We start from the raw sequence: 19,586 nt of genomic DNA on the forward strand, positions 1-19,586 counted from the left end.
CCTTTTTCTATAATATTTTACAAGAGAGCGGCGTTCCTGTTTCGCGAGGGTCGATTTGCCTTTGTATGTACAACGACCGTCTTTTTTGTACGAAATGTGGGTAGGATAAAAATTCCTCTGATAAAGATATTTGGCCTGCTAACATTACAATGCCGTACAAACGTGGCTCCCTTGTTGACGTTTTTATCATGGTTTGCGTATGTTAGGTCTAGTTGAACTAAATTTGTCTTAAAGATTTTGGAATCAATGAAAATTTGAATTTAATTATTTGAAGTTTTAATGGAGTGAACTTCTCATTTTATTTTCAATGAAAATTCACACATTCCAACTGTTTTAACCAAACGTTAAACAACTATAAATCGAGATTAAGTTCATAAATAACACCTCAATGCAGATTATTAAACACTGTTATTTGTGTTATTTATACTTATGTAGGTTTCCGCATCTGAACCTGCTACGAATTTCGTGAGTTACGACTAGCGTGTGCTACGCTTCATGCTACGTGCTACGACAACGGCTACGTGATACATTTCGTACAATATACCTTTTCTATCCTTTACTTATCTTTTCTTTTTCCATGAGGAAATACTTAGCTTTTTAAGAAAGTATATTACTTGTACACTGAGTTACACTTTTCTTCTTTAATATAATTTAATTATTAATTAATAAACTTTCCTCTTTTAACAATTATCCACTCAGTTTTAAATATAAGAATTAATTATGACAAATAAAATGCCGTGAACACCGGCAATATACGAGACAGTTAAAGCCAAACATTTCACAAAGTCAACCGGCCGATACCTTTATTGCACAGCAAAGCGCTTAATCCCCCAATCAATATTGAATTTCGAGTATCTATAGAGAGTAGGTGACAAATTAGGCGTGTAATGGCTAAATAGACGGCGCTGGCTAACTATTATATAACTTCAACTATACCGGGGTAGCGGCAAATTGGATTGGTGGACACAATATCCTGTACACCATCACGCTTGTTAAATGAATGGGTAGGCAGACACCTCTACAAACAATAGCTGTCCTACACTGTTCCACATTCGACAAAGGGATTAAGTCCCATACAATTCGAGCATGTTTCTATTTACCCGACATTCTACGCGAGTTTACGCCATTTTAGACAAAGAGTTATTGGGTTTATAATTTCAAACCTAATAATGCTTTGTCAGATCTGGGAACGAGGGAATCTGACGCTCGGCCAATGAGGCGTTGTCTCTCTTTATTACTCTACAGCAGATTCTGACACTAATGGCTGAAATGTTACTTTAAAGGGAGATAAAATGTGCTTTAGACTAGAATGGATTTTTGTGACGATGTTGTCATCTATTGAGTACGATTTTATTAGTTTGTGGATCTTAATTAAGAACCACAAAAATTGTGCTTTATTATCTTTGTTAAGAATGCATAAAATAATACGATCCTTTCTTTACAACGAACAATGTATATAAGTCGATTATAAAGTTTTAAAATTCACGATCAGTTTGCTGACATAGACAAAAATATCAATTTAATAATACCTTCTCAATAAACTCAATAAAACCATTCAGTAGAACTAATAATTTACCATAATACCAATATTATTGCCACACAACTACCGCTCGTAGCTCGTAGCACTCGTAGCCGCGTAGCTCTCGTAGCACTTAATCCGCCAAAACTGCGACATCCATAGTGCGGTGCAATTTACCAAAACCGCTAGTGGTTGTCATGGGTGGGTGCGCTAACTATAAGTTGTGACTAACCACCGTGAGTTGTGGCTTCACGAACCAGAGCAGTTACTGCGCCAGTTATGTGCCAAAAATATATTAACTTGCTCTACTTATTTTAAACTGTTATAAATATAAATTCGTTATCATTATGTTATATTAGAAGTTTTTATATAAGTTTTTTAAGTCATAATGAAAATTATACGTGTTGCTTTCTTTGCTTATTATGACTTAGTAGATCCAATTAAAAAACTACAAGAAAGGCAGTCAGGTGCGATAAAAAAGAAAACACTAAAACCTAAAACTCGGCATTGAGTGGTTTTCGTATGGTGAAACTCGCGCATATATTATCAAAAATTAAAAATTAATAATTATTATTTTGACGACCTCTTCGCACATTTTAAATGAATGGACAAATGGTCAAGAGTGGTTTTCCCAACAATACGAACATTATAAATTTTGAAAATCATAAAATATCGAAACTCATTCCAGTAGTCAATTTGTTCGACCACATTTAACATTTAACGTAAAGTGTTTGTTTTAACTGTTATTGTTATTCAGACTCAATATATATCTAAAAAAACTGGGATCCGAATGTACATTGATTGTTGCAAGTGTTTTTACCTCTAGAAGAATTAATCTGAATAAATATAGAAACCCAATTCAGTTACAATTTATATTATTATTCTTATAGCCCCAAAATATTTAATTTTTGATTACCTGATAATCCATAGCCTCTATTGATCAAATAAAACATAATGCAAAGTTTTGGAAACTAAAAAAGTTAAGCGGATATCATAACTAAAGTAGTGAATACTTGTTAACGCGATCACATACATATACATAATAAAGCTATAACTCACCGGAACGAGAGCGTGGTGAGGGGGCGATACGACTTGTGGCTGTTGGGGTCAGACATCGGGGTGCCCCAGAAATCGTTCCGAAACACTTGTAGCACATTGTTACCACCGTTCACATCACCGTTCGACACTATAGCGGGAATGTCATCATGCACGAACTCGCCAGTCAGACTGTTCGCGTAGGTCAGCGCGCCCACAGACGCGACGAGCGTGTACACCGCCCACTCACTCTCGCATATTGTCCGCCACGACTTCGAGCTCGACACTTCTTCCCGGACCGGCGGTAGCGGACGCCGACGCATTTTCACGCACTACTTCGCACTTTCCTCAGGTTTATTATCGTTGCGGCTTATAAACGAGGCCTTTTATATGTGAACATTTTAAAGAAAACATTTTATTTAATTTAGAGCTACGATTTAAATTACTGAGTATATTTGTCAAAGCAATAAGGCTTTACTAAAGAGAATAAAAGAAACTCTTACAATTCACACGAATACATTAACCCACTTTACAACAAAACCGCAATAAATCTGAACCAACAAACTCTGAGGGAAGGGGAAACCTCATCGATTCAATATATCGCTCCAAACTTCATGCATACTCAATTGGCAAACAATCTCAGCTGGATGCACAAAAGGTTGTTACGGACCGTTGTCGTATCGAGCAAAAGTGTGCCCTGTCTGTTTGTACGTTCAGTTATCCGGGGCCCGTGTGATGGATCACCGACGCCGCATAAATCAACATCGCGGGTCAGCTCCGACCGCTGATGTCATATTCATGAGTGCCGGTACCCGGCTGCCCGGCTGCCCGGGTAAACGATAGTCTGGGAGAGAACGATGAGCGACCGCTCCTTTTTCCTTATTTCCTTTTTTTAATTCTTGTCTCACTTTAGAATGAATACGTTCATTTTATTTTAAATGCTCGTGATTTATGAGCCCGCGGCTGCGGCTGCTGTGCCACCTGGAACAAAGGATATATGTTGTTTTTATTACTGAAATTATTTTCAGACATAATGCGTTAAATAGTGGCGGCGTATTCTGAAGATGAGCACTGCTATGAATTAAAATTAATAGTTAAACCCTGTTACTTAAAAACAAAAATCTAACAATACTGTTTTCAGTGGCGATTCTCCAACAACAACATTTATCTCCGTCTTTTTCAAGTAAACGATCTGTCACTGTAGCCATTTGCAGTCTTTCAACTAAGTTTTCCTTCACCTATGTTCTACAAACTTAATTACACAAAATCTCTGAGTCAGCTCATACAAAGCCCAGGGGCGGCGGTCCTCTCGCGCAGAGGACCAAAACTTAAGCCGGCCACCATCACTCACCATTCTATTAACAACCTCACATCCCGAAGGGGCTCTAACTAAATATTCCCACAAACTTATACCAATTTAGTTTCAGAAAACAAGCTCAAGTCTCAACACGTCATAACTCCGCTAAGAATGTTCGCGTATGTACCGTCTTCCTAATCTGAATTGCTAATGCCTTCCTTAATTCAGTAGCGGGGCGCGAATTAAAAGCTCTATGGCTTAATCACATTATCTGTCTGTTTGTGTTTCGCCTTTTATCTGGTAATGTGCGGGCTGATTGTTAAGTGCAAGTTTTAGTGAGTCGCTTAACGTTTTAAGAAGTGTTACGAGGGAAGTATTATGCTACCTACCTATGTTGATATTCGTAAGGCGTCCATATTATACAACTTTGCCTCCAAAATACAGAAGTGCCATTTTTTGTTTATCTTGTTTACTAAATAGTCAAAATTGGTGTCTGACGCCATTAGGTCTGACGAGGTAATTCCGAGTTACAGATGCTTGTAACAGAAGCTAGAACATTTCCGAATATTTATTAGAGTCGACAATTCGGGCAACAGTTCTCATTCACATAAATAAACACAAATATCGCAAACATTTGCACAAACAAGTGTCGACAGACGGCGAACATGGGTCATTAATCAGCCCACAATTAGGGGCTCACCCTTCGAACACGTTGGACAAATATTGGATTATGTATGATTGATTGGCCCTAAGTTTTGTGGACACACAACTAATAGAAGAACCAATCGATATGAATTGGTGTTAGGGACTGTCATAGATTAATGATTATGATACATGACGCGACGTGTTCGTGTTATAGATTTGTATGACATGCATTGATAAGTGTGTGCTGCGTGGAGGCGCGGGATTATCGATAATCTGTTGTAGTCCGCAATCGAAGCCATACATTACAAAAGATCATTTTATCTACATTAATTATGGAATTTCCGTGCACAGATACATTAAGTAACGATTTATGAATATTAATGGTACACATTATAAAAATCACGTTCAATATTTTACGAAGGTAAGTCCTGGACTTACGGAACCAAAAAAACTTAAGGAATATTAATAGCTGATAGCAGAATTTTACCCCGTCCAAACTCACAAAAACCCTCGCACATATTTCGCTCAAAAACTTAGTTAATTTATTATTCCGAGGGAAGTTTCTTTTGTATCTGTACAGTGTACAGTATAACACTCGCAAATTGTTTTTAAAATATCGCATATCAAGATAAGGTTCAAGTTTCTGGAATTTTTCTTCGTCGAAAGGAGAAAGAAAGAAGTTTTATCCCCGAAGGGTTTGCTTGGGAGCATGTCGCGCACGTGATGTTAGATTACTGTTGAATACACAACATATAACAGACTTCATTTTGTAATCTAATTAGGAAAAGTATATGTAATAATTATGTCAATCTTTGCAAAATGTTTCTGTTCGAATAATAAATAATTAAATATGAATATTTCTATAGTATTAATCTTTATGAATGGACTATAATTAAAATATTATTTGAATGGACAGTTTTCAACAAATAATAGACGTTGTATCTAGTATATTAAACAATAATTATATCCATTGCTAAATAAACTTATTTATTAAACAGACACCAGTGAAAGGACCTCGTCGTAAATAACGACGGGTCTTCTAGTTTCGAAGCGACTCAAGTTAACCAATAAATATCGTACAGATGATTTATTTTTGTTTTCAAGTACAATAAGAAACGGTATTTCATTGAAAAGTAACAAAGCATTCAATACGATTGAGCTTATGTATTGTCAGATAAATAAATGCGGACAACATCACATACATTGTTACAACCCAAAGTAAGTTGCTAAAGCACTTGTGTTATTGAATTCAGATACAGCTAAGGTACCACAAACACCCAGACCCGAGACAATGTAGAAATGTGAATTTTTACATTGACCCGACCGGGGATCGAATCCGGGATCTCAGAGCTAGCGACACCTTGAAACCGGTGCCTACGCCACTCGACCACGGAGGTCGTCGTCGTAGGTAGTTGTATAAAACATGGCGTTGCTCTAAACATTAATTTTATTCTTAGTTCAAGTGAAGCGTTTTGTGCGATTCATTTTATTGAAGTAAAGTAAACCGCGACACAATAAAGAATTAAAATCCAATGAGTGTTCGCCTATAAATATTTACCTTAAGTAAACTACCATTGTTAACTCGGCGTTAAATGGCTTTGTTATTTCTGTGTAAATATTGGTAAAATATTAAAGAAAGGAAATCATAAAAAGGATTTACACGCAAAACTACTAACAGGTAAATATTCCTTTAAATTAAATAACTTTTTTTTAAAGGAGGAACACGCGTGCAGTTAGTAGTCGTGTGCGATGCGTATCTATACATGTTAATGAATGATCTAAGTTAAGATTATTAAGGCTATACTGACAAAGTACAGCTGACGGAAAAGTAAGTAGATCTCGCGAGCTGCCACTCCTAATAAATAACACAAAAAATTATATTATTCTTCAAGTGGCAGAAATTATGTTATCCTTATACCCCGTATAACGTATCCTTATATTATTAATCCACCACCTTATCCAACACATTTCGTTAAAAAGATCTAGTTAAACAAAATTAATTAAATATTGAATTGGAGAGGCATTTTAATTTCCAAAATTAATTCAAGAAAAAATATAAATATACCGCTAAAACATATTGTTTTAACTCCCAATTACGTGCGTTTTAAAGCCAAATCCCTGACTCATCCACAAACAATCTGTGCACCCAAATTACAGAGGAAGTTTTGAGCACAACCGATTACAAATTCGCTTCGCCATCACTCAGACGAGTGTGTATCGAGTTCGAAGCTCCTATTACCGCCTGTAGTAGCCGAAAACCGCAAGAGGCGAGTTAATCTTCCGGCGGGTGGTTCGTAATTCGATTAAAGTTGCCAACTCTTGCCCGACTCTTAATTATGTTTTTGGTGAATTCTCTGGTGGGGCTGCGTCACGCGAACCGTTGTTGCCTATCGAATTTGTTTGAATAATGTCGCGGTAATAGATTTGTTTTACCAAGTCGTTGTCGAGTTTTGAGTGGATGTTGAATCTGGTTTATAGGCCTACTTATTTTGGGGATTTTCCATTTGAATTTGAAACTGGTTTAATGAGAATCTATTTTTGTCCGAAGCGCTTAAAGGATTTAATTATTGAGTACCTACGGCGGCTTAAATATAATGAAGAATCAACATATCAAACAACAACATCTGGAAGAAAACAAGAATTACAAATTGGTATAAGCTACTCAAAAATTATGTCCTCAAAAGTTTAGCAAACAGAATATGAAATCCCATAAGGATCTCGTCGCATGTACAAACTTATAATGAGACCATTGCTCAACTCGAGTCTTTGTCCAAAATCCCAAAACTCAAAAAGCCTTATCCCTTTATTTATTCACAACGCAGTCCATTGTCGACGGCAAGCCTGTTACAGCCACTGTTACTATTAACTAAAGGAGCCTTAGCTTCGTAATCTCGAATGGAATTTGCGAGACTACATTAGCATTTCAAATCAACCTCTCCCGTCTTTTAGAAGCCTATCTTTCCAACCTTACGGATTGTGTTACTGCAAAGTTTACACTAACCATCTCACCAGTGTATTTTTTAAAGCTTGGAATGTCAAGCTGCAAGGTTTTACAAAATGTCCATTCAAAGGGGTACTGAAGTGTTGCGAGGTAGCCACTGATGCATACCAGTGTCTGTTTATCTAATCAGGTCGCGCGTCGAGTTTCTTTAAGCTATTGTCGGTTACATCTCACTACACTATCTACAAACTAGAAAGCCTTTGAAAATGCAGTGAAAACTTGAAAACGAGAGCATTCCACGTTATTCTGTCGCGAGAATGGTCCAATGATTAGGGTTCTTCGCTCAAGAGACGGTGCCGCCACTTATCACGAACGGCGAGATTGTAAAAATATTTTTAAAGCTTTCGATTCTGAACTGCTTTTATGGATTTTATAACCTTTTAACTCGAAGACAGAAATCAGTTAACAGCAAGAATGTTGTCAACACAGTAAACTCAGCGGATTCCTTTGGAACAACTGAATACAACAAAACATCGTTCTTATCATTCTCGAAGTGTTTGCCATCAGTTCGGCTTAAAAGGGTAAACGCCTGATGCCATCTAATTACCTCGTGTCTTCATTACTCTGCTCCGTTATCTGTCTTCAATCTAAACGATCTGTCGTCAGCTATAAATAGCCGTGATAACACTTACACCGATCCTTTCAAACACAACTCCTATTCATCACTTTGTTTAAAATTTAAAACAAAGGCCTGCGACATTGATCGTTGTTTACGGCAAAGATCCTGATCTTAATGCGAATAAATTACTTGTTACAGAGATTTGTTTTCGGCCCCCACCCTTTCAGATGTCTCCCCCTACCGGTATCTGGAACGCTGATCAATCAAGTGCTCAACTTAATAAGTTTATTAACGGAGGAAACTCGAACGAGTTCCCGTTCGTTAATTTAATATCTGATAATTTGTTGAGAGTAAAAAACGATTGCAATCCGAATGACGGAGTCGTATGGGGTTCAGCAAACACGATAACTATGAATTACTGACCCATAAATTTATTACGCCCAACATTCAATTTTACAATTATAACGTTAGAAGACATGTTTCAGTCATAATGTGTTTCCAAAATGTTTCAATACTAATGGAGTGCGTAGGCTTGACGTCAAAGCCTCTCGTGTAACTCGTGTTTCATTATTGATTCGAAAGTACTAGCAAAACCTACTTTCTTATTTCTTTTATTTCCAGGTAAACTTAGCAGGCAGTAATACATTAAAAATTCAGAACCATTTATTTACGAAGGTTCCTGATAGCAATTCATATTTGAATTTATTTATTTGAAAAACTTTTCCTAGAATTACCTTTTTATTATCATCAGCAGAGTTGTCCTAAAAAATTCCTTTTAAACTGTCTTACATAGAGTACTACTACATTACAAACTTCTAAAAAAGACAACAAAATAATAACATTGAAAAAGTTAAAAATCTTCGACATGATTTTCTCCTTAAAAGCGATTGATTCTAAATTCAATCTTATCATTAGGCGCACAAGGTTGTTTTCGTTTAGTTCTTGAAACTTTTCATGATTGTAGGGTGAGAAGTAAACATCTTAGCAGGAGTGATTGATTGCGGGCCAAGTTGCTTCGACACTTGTAATTTCCGAACTATTGTAGGTAGTATTATTGTGTTTGTTAGTTTTGTCAACAACAGTGATGATCTCGTTACTAACGCTACTAATATGAAACTATAATAATAAAACTGTCATTATAATTACAATACTCAAATAACATGATTCAGATTTTCGATTTCTACACGGTGATTTTTTAGTTGTCTTACAAAAGTAGCCCAGTTCATGTATTCGACGTAAAGTACCCCTAGGCGCGATTATTATTTTTTTATCATCAACTTAGATACTAAGTACGAAGAAAAATTAAACAAGAGAAACCTGAAATATACTCTTAAAAATGATAAAATTGCCGCCGCCCGCGCCCCTCACCATTGTTACAAGGCTCGGACCGCGCTCGCAACAGAGCTGTGTTTCTAAAAAACTACGAATTGCATCATAATATTGAATAAAAATTGCATTTTAAATTTATTCAAATCTCATAAATACCTATTTTTTTATCATGAACGTGTTCTAGTCATTGGATACATGAACCGGGCTGCTTTTGTAAGACGACTAAAGAATCACGCTGTATATTGAAACTGTTTTATGAATCTGTTGTTCAATGATGTTTGTAAAATATACAACGTTCGATTTCTAATTTACCAAGCTTTAAAAACGTTTCTAAGCTATGACTATTGCTACATAATATATGTATGTATATCATCTTACGAAAGTGATTTCGCTATTTTTATTAAGTCGTAAAACGTAGGCAATTCCACTTACTTTAGGCGAAAAATATAAATTATATCTGGACTACTTCCGAATCTATTGTTTCTTTCATCACCATTTAAATAAAGGCAAATTGCTCTCGCTTTTGGACCAATAATAATACCCTGAGGGATCCCGAAAGAGCTCGTAACAAAAATAATTACAATAAAATACTCCCTACTTTGTAGATCACTTTGATAATGTCTGAAATGAACGTTAACAATTCAATAGAGTTTTCGTTTATCCCGCTGACCGATTAAAATTGTAAATGAGATTCTTAGCAGCGTTTGAATAAACAATACCGTGTAGCTGTTGCTTCAGATGTTATTTCCAAGTAATGGCGGCATTAGATTAAAAGCTTTACATTTTAATTAGTGAAATTGTACGTTGTGTCTGGGATCAAGTAATATGAGGATAGTACAGCAACTAATTTCATGTATATTAGGAGCAAAATCAAGATTAGATAACAAACGAAATAGATGAGTCTCCGTTTGAGATAGATGAGAAGAGACTGCTGAATATGTGCAAAGAGGCAGTGTAATTCAAAAAAACTATTAAATATTCACGTTTAAATTTGCGATTTATAAAATTATTATTATTGAATGCCCGTGGGAACGCCAGAATCGAAAACGGTCCTAGGGGAAGATATAATCGGGGGAAAATTATATTTTCGCACATACACACTATCACAATCGTAGATGTAATATCAGTCGGATTCAAGAAATACATAAAACAAATAAAAAAATCTTTGAAATATTGTTCTGTTTTAAATAGCACCTTAAAATAGCATAATACTGTCGATAGCAGGTCACGATAGACGAACTTACAAACAAAACAATAGAACTTGGTACACGGTGTATTGACGTTCGGTGGCCGCATAAAATGCAGCGTTCGTGGTTCGCTTAGTTTTGCAATTCAAACTTCGTCTCATATCGGTTTACAGACGAATGGTTTGGCTACTGGCCTGTGAGTGGGACAGGAGCGGAGCGATTAGCGTTTTTAGATAGTAAAAAATAATATAATGTTAATTGACTCAACGTTTGGTTTTATCAGTAAGTCATCTAAATAAATACGGGTGATTTTTTCCGTACTCTCCGTGATTGAATAGACTAAATAGACGATTATTAGACTAAAATTGACTTCTTATTACACTACTAAAATAGACATCGTTGTAACTACTAGTAATCAGTAGATCATATTTACTGGAATATAAATATAATACGTGTATAACGGAACACTAGAGACTCACGGGCCTTCACTACATGGTCATGTTTTTGTACCACATTAAAATTAGAGAAGATTAACCATTCCTTTCCTAATTAATAAAAACATTTTTTTTATTTAAATTACTCTGATTTATTCCATAAATATTGTTAACACGTAACTAATCTTAGAACCGAAAGCTTTTAACTCTCAGCATATTTTGAATCGCTGTCGCTCATGCACGGCGCTACCTAATGCATGACTTTCTGATACAGTGGGCACGGAACGTGAATATTTGTGTAACCGCGGTGTAAAACATGACTGCTGACCGACTACTGTTGTTTTGCATTATTCTTCATAGCTTAACCAAGTGTGCTAGATAGCGGTGCTTTTAAAAAATATCTGTTTTTGAGACAGTATTGTTTGTGACTTTTATAGATAAAATTTACTGTTGCTATATTACGTCAGATGAGAAGGCTTCTTCCATAATTAATGTGTGTTGTCATTTGTTTTTGTGTTTGTACTAACATCATGCAAAATTAATGTAGCATCAGTGAGTCTTTTGGAGAAAGGGTTGTAATGATGACGAGGATATGAGAAATTTGCATAAAATCATAATTAAAATGTAATTAATTTAGTATGAGCGAAGGATGGATTCGTAATAATAAAATTTTCTTATATTTTTAAATGTAGAATGCGTATGCCCAATATTTTTTTTAATTATAGCGCAAAATACGTAAATAGAAATAATTATAAGTCATATTTTCGTAAACTGAGGTATTAAAGTCAATGTATCAATTCACCCTGAAATCGCAAGAACTGCTATGAAAAATATGGAACAAAAATTTTATATAAAATAATATTTAAAATTTTAATCCAATAACAAAAATAGCACAAACTCATAAAAAAATCTGTACCTCAGAGTCTGCACCTAATATTTTTTCCGTCCACCGAGAAAAGCGAAGAAACTAAAGAGTAGATATTCGTCAAAGCGCCGCCGCCCGCGGCTGACCTAATTTACTACGTGACTTAACTTCGTTACCGACCAAAACGCAGTATCGGCGTCCAGGGAGACACGTGATTGTGATATACATACGCAAACCTTCGTGGCTTTGTACCTACATCATAGTACCTATGTAATTTACATAACAGAAAAATGAAACAGAACTAAAGTCATCAAACGTTTTTGGAATGCCTGAAAGAGGTTTTATCCTAAAATATTTTTATTTAGAGTGTGTTGTGCAGAATTGTGAAAAAGGGATATAGTTTTGAGAGCATTTGCGCCATATAAAGCTTTATTTTAATAAATCACTTCAAATAAAATTTAATTCAGAAGAAAATCATTTCATCTTTTTTTAAACTTGATATATACTGGTATAGTAGCCCATGGCAGTGTTTTTTAAACGTTTAGACTTTAATAGTTGCTTTTATTTAAGTTTCTAATACAGCTATTTTACATGGCACCCTAAAATATGTTGGGTTCAAACTTTTCCAATAACCAAGCACGTTGTAGTCAACGCTTACCTATCCTATTTAGATAGTAATTTAAATATCTTCCAGATAATATCATTAGTATAATACCTGTCCAATGTAATTCCGCCTGTACCTCAGAAATCTAATTACACTTACTGTATATTAATCTCCGTTACACGTCGATAGCGTGCAGTGTAAGCTTGCATCGGATTGAAATGTTATGTTCCAATGTAGTTTGCAAATATGATTCGAGTATGCCAACCTCAATACGAATTTCTTCGTAATCTGATTAAAGGTATTTTGAACTATATTCAAAGAGGTTTCGATGGTGTTCGTGAAGTTTATATTTTCGTTATTTTCCCAGTATTTTGTTTTACTTGTACTTAAATTAATGATACTTTGTAGGTACATCTATTTCGATTGCTAATTAGGGTCACATTATAAGTGGTCAAGATATTCTCGAATTATTTTGCACTAGCTGGTTACCGTGGGCCCCCGGCTAGAAATCTAAAATAATCTCACGAGACAAAAACTATCCTATATGTTCATCCTAGCTATAAACTATCAGTGTACCAAGATTTGTCTGAATCCGTTCAGAGATTTTTGCCTGAAAGAGGAACAAGGACACGTACATCCATACATACAAACTTTCGCGTTTATAATATTGGAAGAAAGTATGATAGTAGGATTTTTGCACTTATCAACAGCTCCAACGGCTGTTGAAAATGCTGTTATGGCAGTACCCTTCCATGAAAAAGGAAAACTAATACATTAATGGTAATAAATAGACACAGTAAATTATAATAGTAACGATGCCACCATTGACCGCAGTACACACGCTAAGATATCTTAATATCAAAGAGATTCCATTATCACAGTGTACAAGTAATAAGACAAATTAGTTATGTGGAGACGGATGGTGGCAGTAGTCGTCCTGCGGCTAACGCAATAAGACCCGCTCCTCCCCTGCTAATTGATCGAGCTCTCTGCAACTCCATACTAGATCTATATGTACTCGTTTATGTATGTATTGGTTAATATGTTGGAGTATTTGTAAAGGGATAATTATCCCTATGTATATTTTTCTTATAAAAATTAGTATTATAGTACGTATTTGCCTTATTGGTAATAACGAGAGCGATACTACTTGTTTTAGAAATTTCAAAATGTGACTTTTCTTTAAAATTGTTATCCTTATGATACATGTTTATCAAATTCACAGATTATGAAATAGTATTAATAATATCAGGTACATAGCCAATTGTCAAGTAAATTATTTCAGGAGGATAACTCTACAGTCTACATATTTTTTTAAATATATTTTAATATCTAAATGTTACTGTCTTGATTCATAAGCACAGAGAATCTCTTAATTTCCTGCCCCATGAACGAACCTTATCGCTCATTTTCCGCCAAACTCAACCCGGGGCCAGGTCTCCGGACACCGGGATTGGGGGGATTCGGGAATCACTCTCGCGGGATTCACACCCCGTTAGAGACGGGAAGTATCGGCTAATATTGAGCGGTGGCGGTCGTTAGCAGACTCTAATAAAATTTAACTCGCCGGCAATCTGTGGATTTCAGCGTCTTAGGATCAAGAACAATGATGGCGATTCGGAATATATTGTGATGGTATCGCTTAAGACTGGCCCTATCGGAGTAAATAGTATTGTTAACGATGAGTTTTATGAAAGAGAAAACGTTATTTTGCTCCTCAATGGTAATGACTTAGAAGTAATGACGGTAATGCATTAATATAAAAATCGTGAGCTCAAGGCTTTGTGTTGTATAACCTACATTTTTCACGACTTCGAATGCACTATGTGCATTGATATATTACATAGAACCATATATTTTGTAAACACGAAATATTAATATAGTCATTTACTATTGGTCCTGTAAGGACATTAATACACTTCTGAAAGTTCAAATGTGAGTGCTCAAACAGAGCCAGCATTTTGGTAACAGAATCCCATTTAACTATATAACAGCTCCGAGGACCTGACTCTCCCATCAAGGGATCCTGAAGTTGAACAATTAAACCCATCTATTTATAATCGACGTGCCCTCGGGAACCTTCGTGAGGATTATCAATAAAGGAACATTTAACCACCCTGGAAGTTACAACTTGTCCAATTTTGGTCACTTTATTGGAGCACCGAGTGTTACTTATATTCCGCGGTGTTATTCTGGGTTGGTAAAGTTTTTTGGGGCGTAATTGGTAAGCCTCGGACTTTCTCTGCTAAGTTCATAAGAAGTTGTTTTGCGAATTTAATATACCTAGTAGTAGTCACAATAATGTATTCTATTGAGATCCAAGAGTTCTATTTGTTTATTATTTATATGAATTTTTTCATCAACTTAAACAAATTAAGACAATACTGTATACAGTTAAGCAACTACGAATTGAATCAATTCATAAAGCACTTGACCAAACCAAGCTAATTTACGTACAACCATATCTCCGATTATGAGAGACTCTTGATCACAATAATTCCACAAAGCGGCATCCAATATCATACCCTTCTCATCAGAATACCCCCTCGTGTCCTAAGCCTCGTTACATCCACCCTTTATTGGTCACATTTGGTCGCAATTTGACAAATTGATTCGGTCGTGTTCTCCTCTCGTACAACTATGGGACCGGATCGGATCTGCAGATATACATGGTTTTATTGTTTAGCAATAAATGTAATTGACGCTATTATGAATAATGACTCTTGTGACTAAACATTTTAATCCTTTCGCGTCTATTTTATTGCTTTTTAATCTCCATGCTCCTTTACTGGAAATTTCTTTTCCAGATTTTCCAACGTTTTTCTTCTGTTATACAGTTTTTTGCATTTATGAAAAAAAAAAAATTGAGTTTTTCTTTAATTCATTTGTTCACTCTCTATAACTCTAACCCATACGAATGTAATTTTAATTATACGCTTTATAATTAAACGCTACAACAAACAAAATAACCAAGACAATAAAGAAATAATTTAAAAAATTCAATGCCGTAATCAGCTATCACCCCGTACAAATTACTTCACAAAATATTTCAGGGTGCTCATATTAAATGAAAGTTAAGCCCTAATTATGCAACACACAAGAAGTTCTGACTAAGCTGATAAAGTTATCCCCTCGAGTTCAGTACAACATAATTAAGTATCCGGGAACGTCTCGTCGGGCCTTCTCGAATGTTCCGCAAAAATTAATAGTATTGACACTTGACCCTATTGTGGAAGTTGCGAGTGCTCTCACGCTGGAGGCCGTATGAAAATCTGGCGGATGACTCTCCACGAACTTATTGTGACCATCCGATACTTCGTTGTCACAATGTTTTTAATTTTGCTTTTTATTTCATTTTAAATAACGATTGTTGGGTTTTGTGAGGCTTTTCCTTTGTGATATTTGTTGTTGTTTTTATATTCATACACGTCTTGATGAAGCGAAAAATTTTCATCACTGTTTCTGATATAGGATTCTCTGAGTAAAGTATTTTATCATCGTAGTATCGATCGTCGTTAAATATCAGTTTCGTGGCATGAGAAAAATACCACTTGTTGCATTATCTGAATTTAATATGATCTCGGTATGAAAATAGATTGGAATTTAATAAAATTGAGAACAAAGCGGATATTCTTACTTATTTCAATAACCTTAAAGTATCGAGTTGCGTTTTTGTGTGTTTTTTAAGTTAAAAGAATGTATTTTACTTAAAGATAACAACATCTATAACACAAGTCCACAGTGCGCGTCATGTCGTAGGTTCGATCCCCGTGTATGAAAAGCAGTCGTTTGATCCACAAACGCTTGTCTTGTGCGTGGGATGTCTTTGTGCATGTGACTTGAATGTATGTGAAACCCCTCACATCACATCACAAGGATGAAATTCTTTAGTGCGGGAGTCATTTATGAAAAAAGAAACAGTCCATTCCACAGTTTCAATACGTAGCTAAAAAAGTGTTTAATAATAAAATCACTTACGATGACAGGCGGAGTCCCAATCCAACACGTCGTAAAACTCGAACGTTGAATGGGTTTAACACGTTTTGTATGGAATTTTATAAGGTCGTCAAACGGTATGCGTGTGGTTTATACTGTACTCTATAACAAGCGAGAGAGCGAGCAATAAAACTCTAGTAGATTTAGAAAAGCTTGTCATATGACCACGAGTTGATAATATTGCAAAAGCAAAACGCTGTGCGCATAAAGGCCCAGAACTTATTGAGTACCTACTGTGGAATTACGTACAAGTTAATTCTTATATTTTTACGTAAACTTACGCCACGTTAAAAACATCTGCAATACTAGGTTAAGGCCACATAAGAACGTGATTAAATGTAAAAATCCTTATTACCTAACTAAAGGAAAGCGTATTTTTTCCTCGTTTGGCGTTTTGCGACACATGTGCTGCCGTAATTATGCAAAATGTGAGCAAAACATTTCTACGAATATACGTATGCGAGTTTACTCGTATGAATACTTTTTCCTAGCTTTTGCTTCTACCTGCTACGACACAGGGACTTACATAAAAAAGGTTATTTTCATTACAGAATTATTTCTAATCAATGTTATTTTAGACAACAAGGGAGCAAGATCACTCCACATTTCTTAAATCTGTCCACATCAAAAAGTGTAACGGTATTTCGGTCAGAAAGTTTAACCCGAAAATGCCCATGCCTGCACTGAAATCCTTTCACATTTACCGGTCGCAAATTCCACTAAAATAACCCAGTGCGGGTACAAAATACCGGGCTAGGGCTGCCGCGGTCGGTATTTGATATATTCCGGTCATTTCGGCAGTAGGGAGGGGGTTAGGGGACAACTAGACCCTGGTTTTCGATCTAACTAATTAGTTGTTGTGTTGCTGTCTTTGCTTCGTTGGGTAGAGTTAATTTGGTAATGGTCCTTCTATTTCCTATTTGTTTGGCGCGCTTGGAAAGATCTATTAATAGTGGGCATGTAGTTAAGTTAATTAGTAATAGTTGTTTTGTCAGTGTGATGTAAAAAAAAATCGTAAAAGTGTTCAAATTTTAGGTATCACAGAACATACTTTTTTGAAATGCATACAAGATCTGGTTCTGATAAAAAAACAGTATACTTCATGACTTAAAAAAAATATGATAAAAGCTATTCTCAAGATAAACAACCAAATAAAACCGAAGAATGCAGAAAAACGACCATCATTCAAATATTAAAATCTTTATACACTCTGCAATAAATATCTAAATAATCTACCATTTGAAGTATAAATAACAGTACTAATTCTGAATACAGCCCTAATCTGAACATAATCTTAAGCCATTTGCCAATCGTTAAGCAAAACCATCCAGGTGTACCAACTTAATAAAGTAAAAAAAATATTTACGAGCGTAAACGTGGGTTTCATAATACGCTCGTTAGCTAGTTAGGTTGGTATCACGTAACACGAATGTTATAACTAATGACTCGTTAATAATATGGTGAGCAGTAAAGGGTAAACGTGTGGTACAATACTAATGCCTTATTTAGGCTTACGGTAATGTTGCGTTTGTATTGCCCTTTTTATTGTATGAAAACCGACTTTCATGTCTATTTAATAGGGTGTTATTTCTTATGACGAAAATTCTAAATCAGCTTCCTAGACGCATCATTTTTTTTTTTCAAGATGATTACTAAAACTTACTTAATAGAAGAAGATTATACCTAGGAACAGCCGAAATTGACTTTGCAGGAACTTAAACGTATAATCGACTTCCTTGCGAAAGGTAAAGTTAAATTTCATCATCCAAAATCACTACTAGTACAATAACAACATTGTTCAGCATTGATACGTTAACATTGCTTGACACCAAGTTACCAAGTCATAGAAAAAGTATCTTTTCATTCATAGAATCTGTCGCCTTTTAGTCTAAACAAAAATACACATCCATAACGCATTATCATTAGAACCATTTTGTCTGACCTAGTCCTAGCGCGGCCGTCGACTGACCATTAAAACGCGGGTACAACGCGCACGTTACGCTATCGCCATCTAAAACTGTGGCACTAATAGTGTTAGCTGATGTTGTCATCACGTGTGTTGTGCATCTGTTTACACTAGTTCATGAGTCAGTTCTGTTTTATCTCAACTAAACAGTGGAAAAAAGAATGCCTCCGTTTTGGCGAAATGCTTGGATTATTGAATATAAGATATGATTTATTAAATGGTGACATGTTGATCCTACGTACGCGAAGTATGCCATTTTATAATATCTTATAATATCATACCATTTTATAATATCTTTACTTACGATAAGTGTGTTTCTTTTGGTTTTTTTTTTGAGGTCACTCCGCCAATCCCACTATACGCAACGTGTCGTGGTTTCGATCCCAGCTTAAGACTAATATTGTGTGATCCACGAATGCTTGTTCTGAATCTGGGTGCCTTTGTGCATGTGACTTGAATATTTGTGAAACCCTCCGCGACACATGGATTAAATTCCTTACTTATTATTGGTGCTATTCGCTTTGCATACGTAAGGGAGTTGGTACCAGTTTGCCACTACCTTAACAGGAATTCTAACTAAAATGTAGTGTGTCCCTAAAACTGTTGGACTGCATACTGCAAGCGGTGATAACGGAGCCGTGTCAGAGACAAATAGGTTCCTTACATCACCGCAGTCTGTACTGTGGCTTAGAGGCAGGGACCATTACTAGAGCGAAATAGTAATGTGTACTCTGTGTGATACTTGGTCTTTACAACCTGGAACTAGAGGTTCTTTAGGTTTGAGGTAAGTAGATTTGGTAAAAAAGGGTTTGGCAATAGTAGGCGTATTTTTTAAAGTTATCAAAATCTACAGTCTATTATATTTTGCTCTTAAGTTCATAAGGGCCGATAACAGAGAAACAGTGCTATTTTTAAGCAACGACAAAAAAGGCACACTTTACAAATAGCAATTGTCCACAATACCGGTTTAATTACTTCGCAAACAACTTTCGAACATTCCTAGCCCACGCAACGGCAACCAAACAACTATAAAAACTCCACAAATCATCAAACGAACACTTAAGTCAACACACAGTTTTTCCTTCCATACAGAGTTACGACCCCTCAAAATGAACACCAGAACTAAAGTGAGGTGAATTAATCTGAAAG

The sequence above is a fragment of the Trichoplusia ni genome, chromosome 2 (genome assembly GCF_003590095.1).
Source record: "Trichoplusia ni isolate ovarian cell line Hi5 chromosome 2, tn1, whole genome shotgun sequence".
Lineage (NCBI taxonomy): Eukaryota > Metazoa > Arthropoda > Insecta > Lepidoptera > Noctuidae > Trichoplusia > Trichoplusia ni.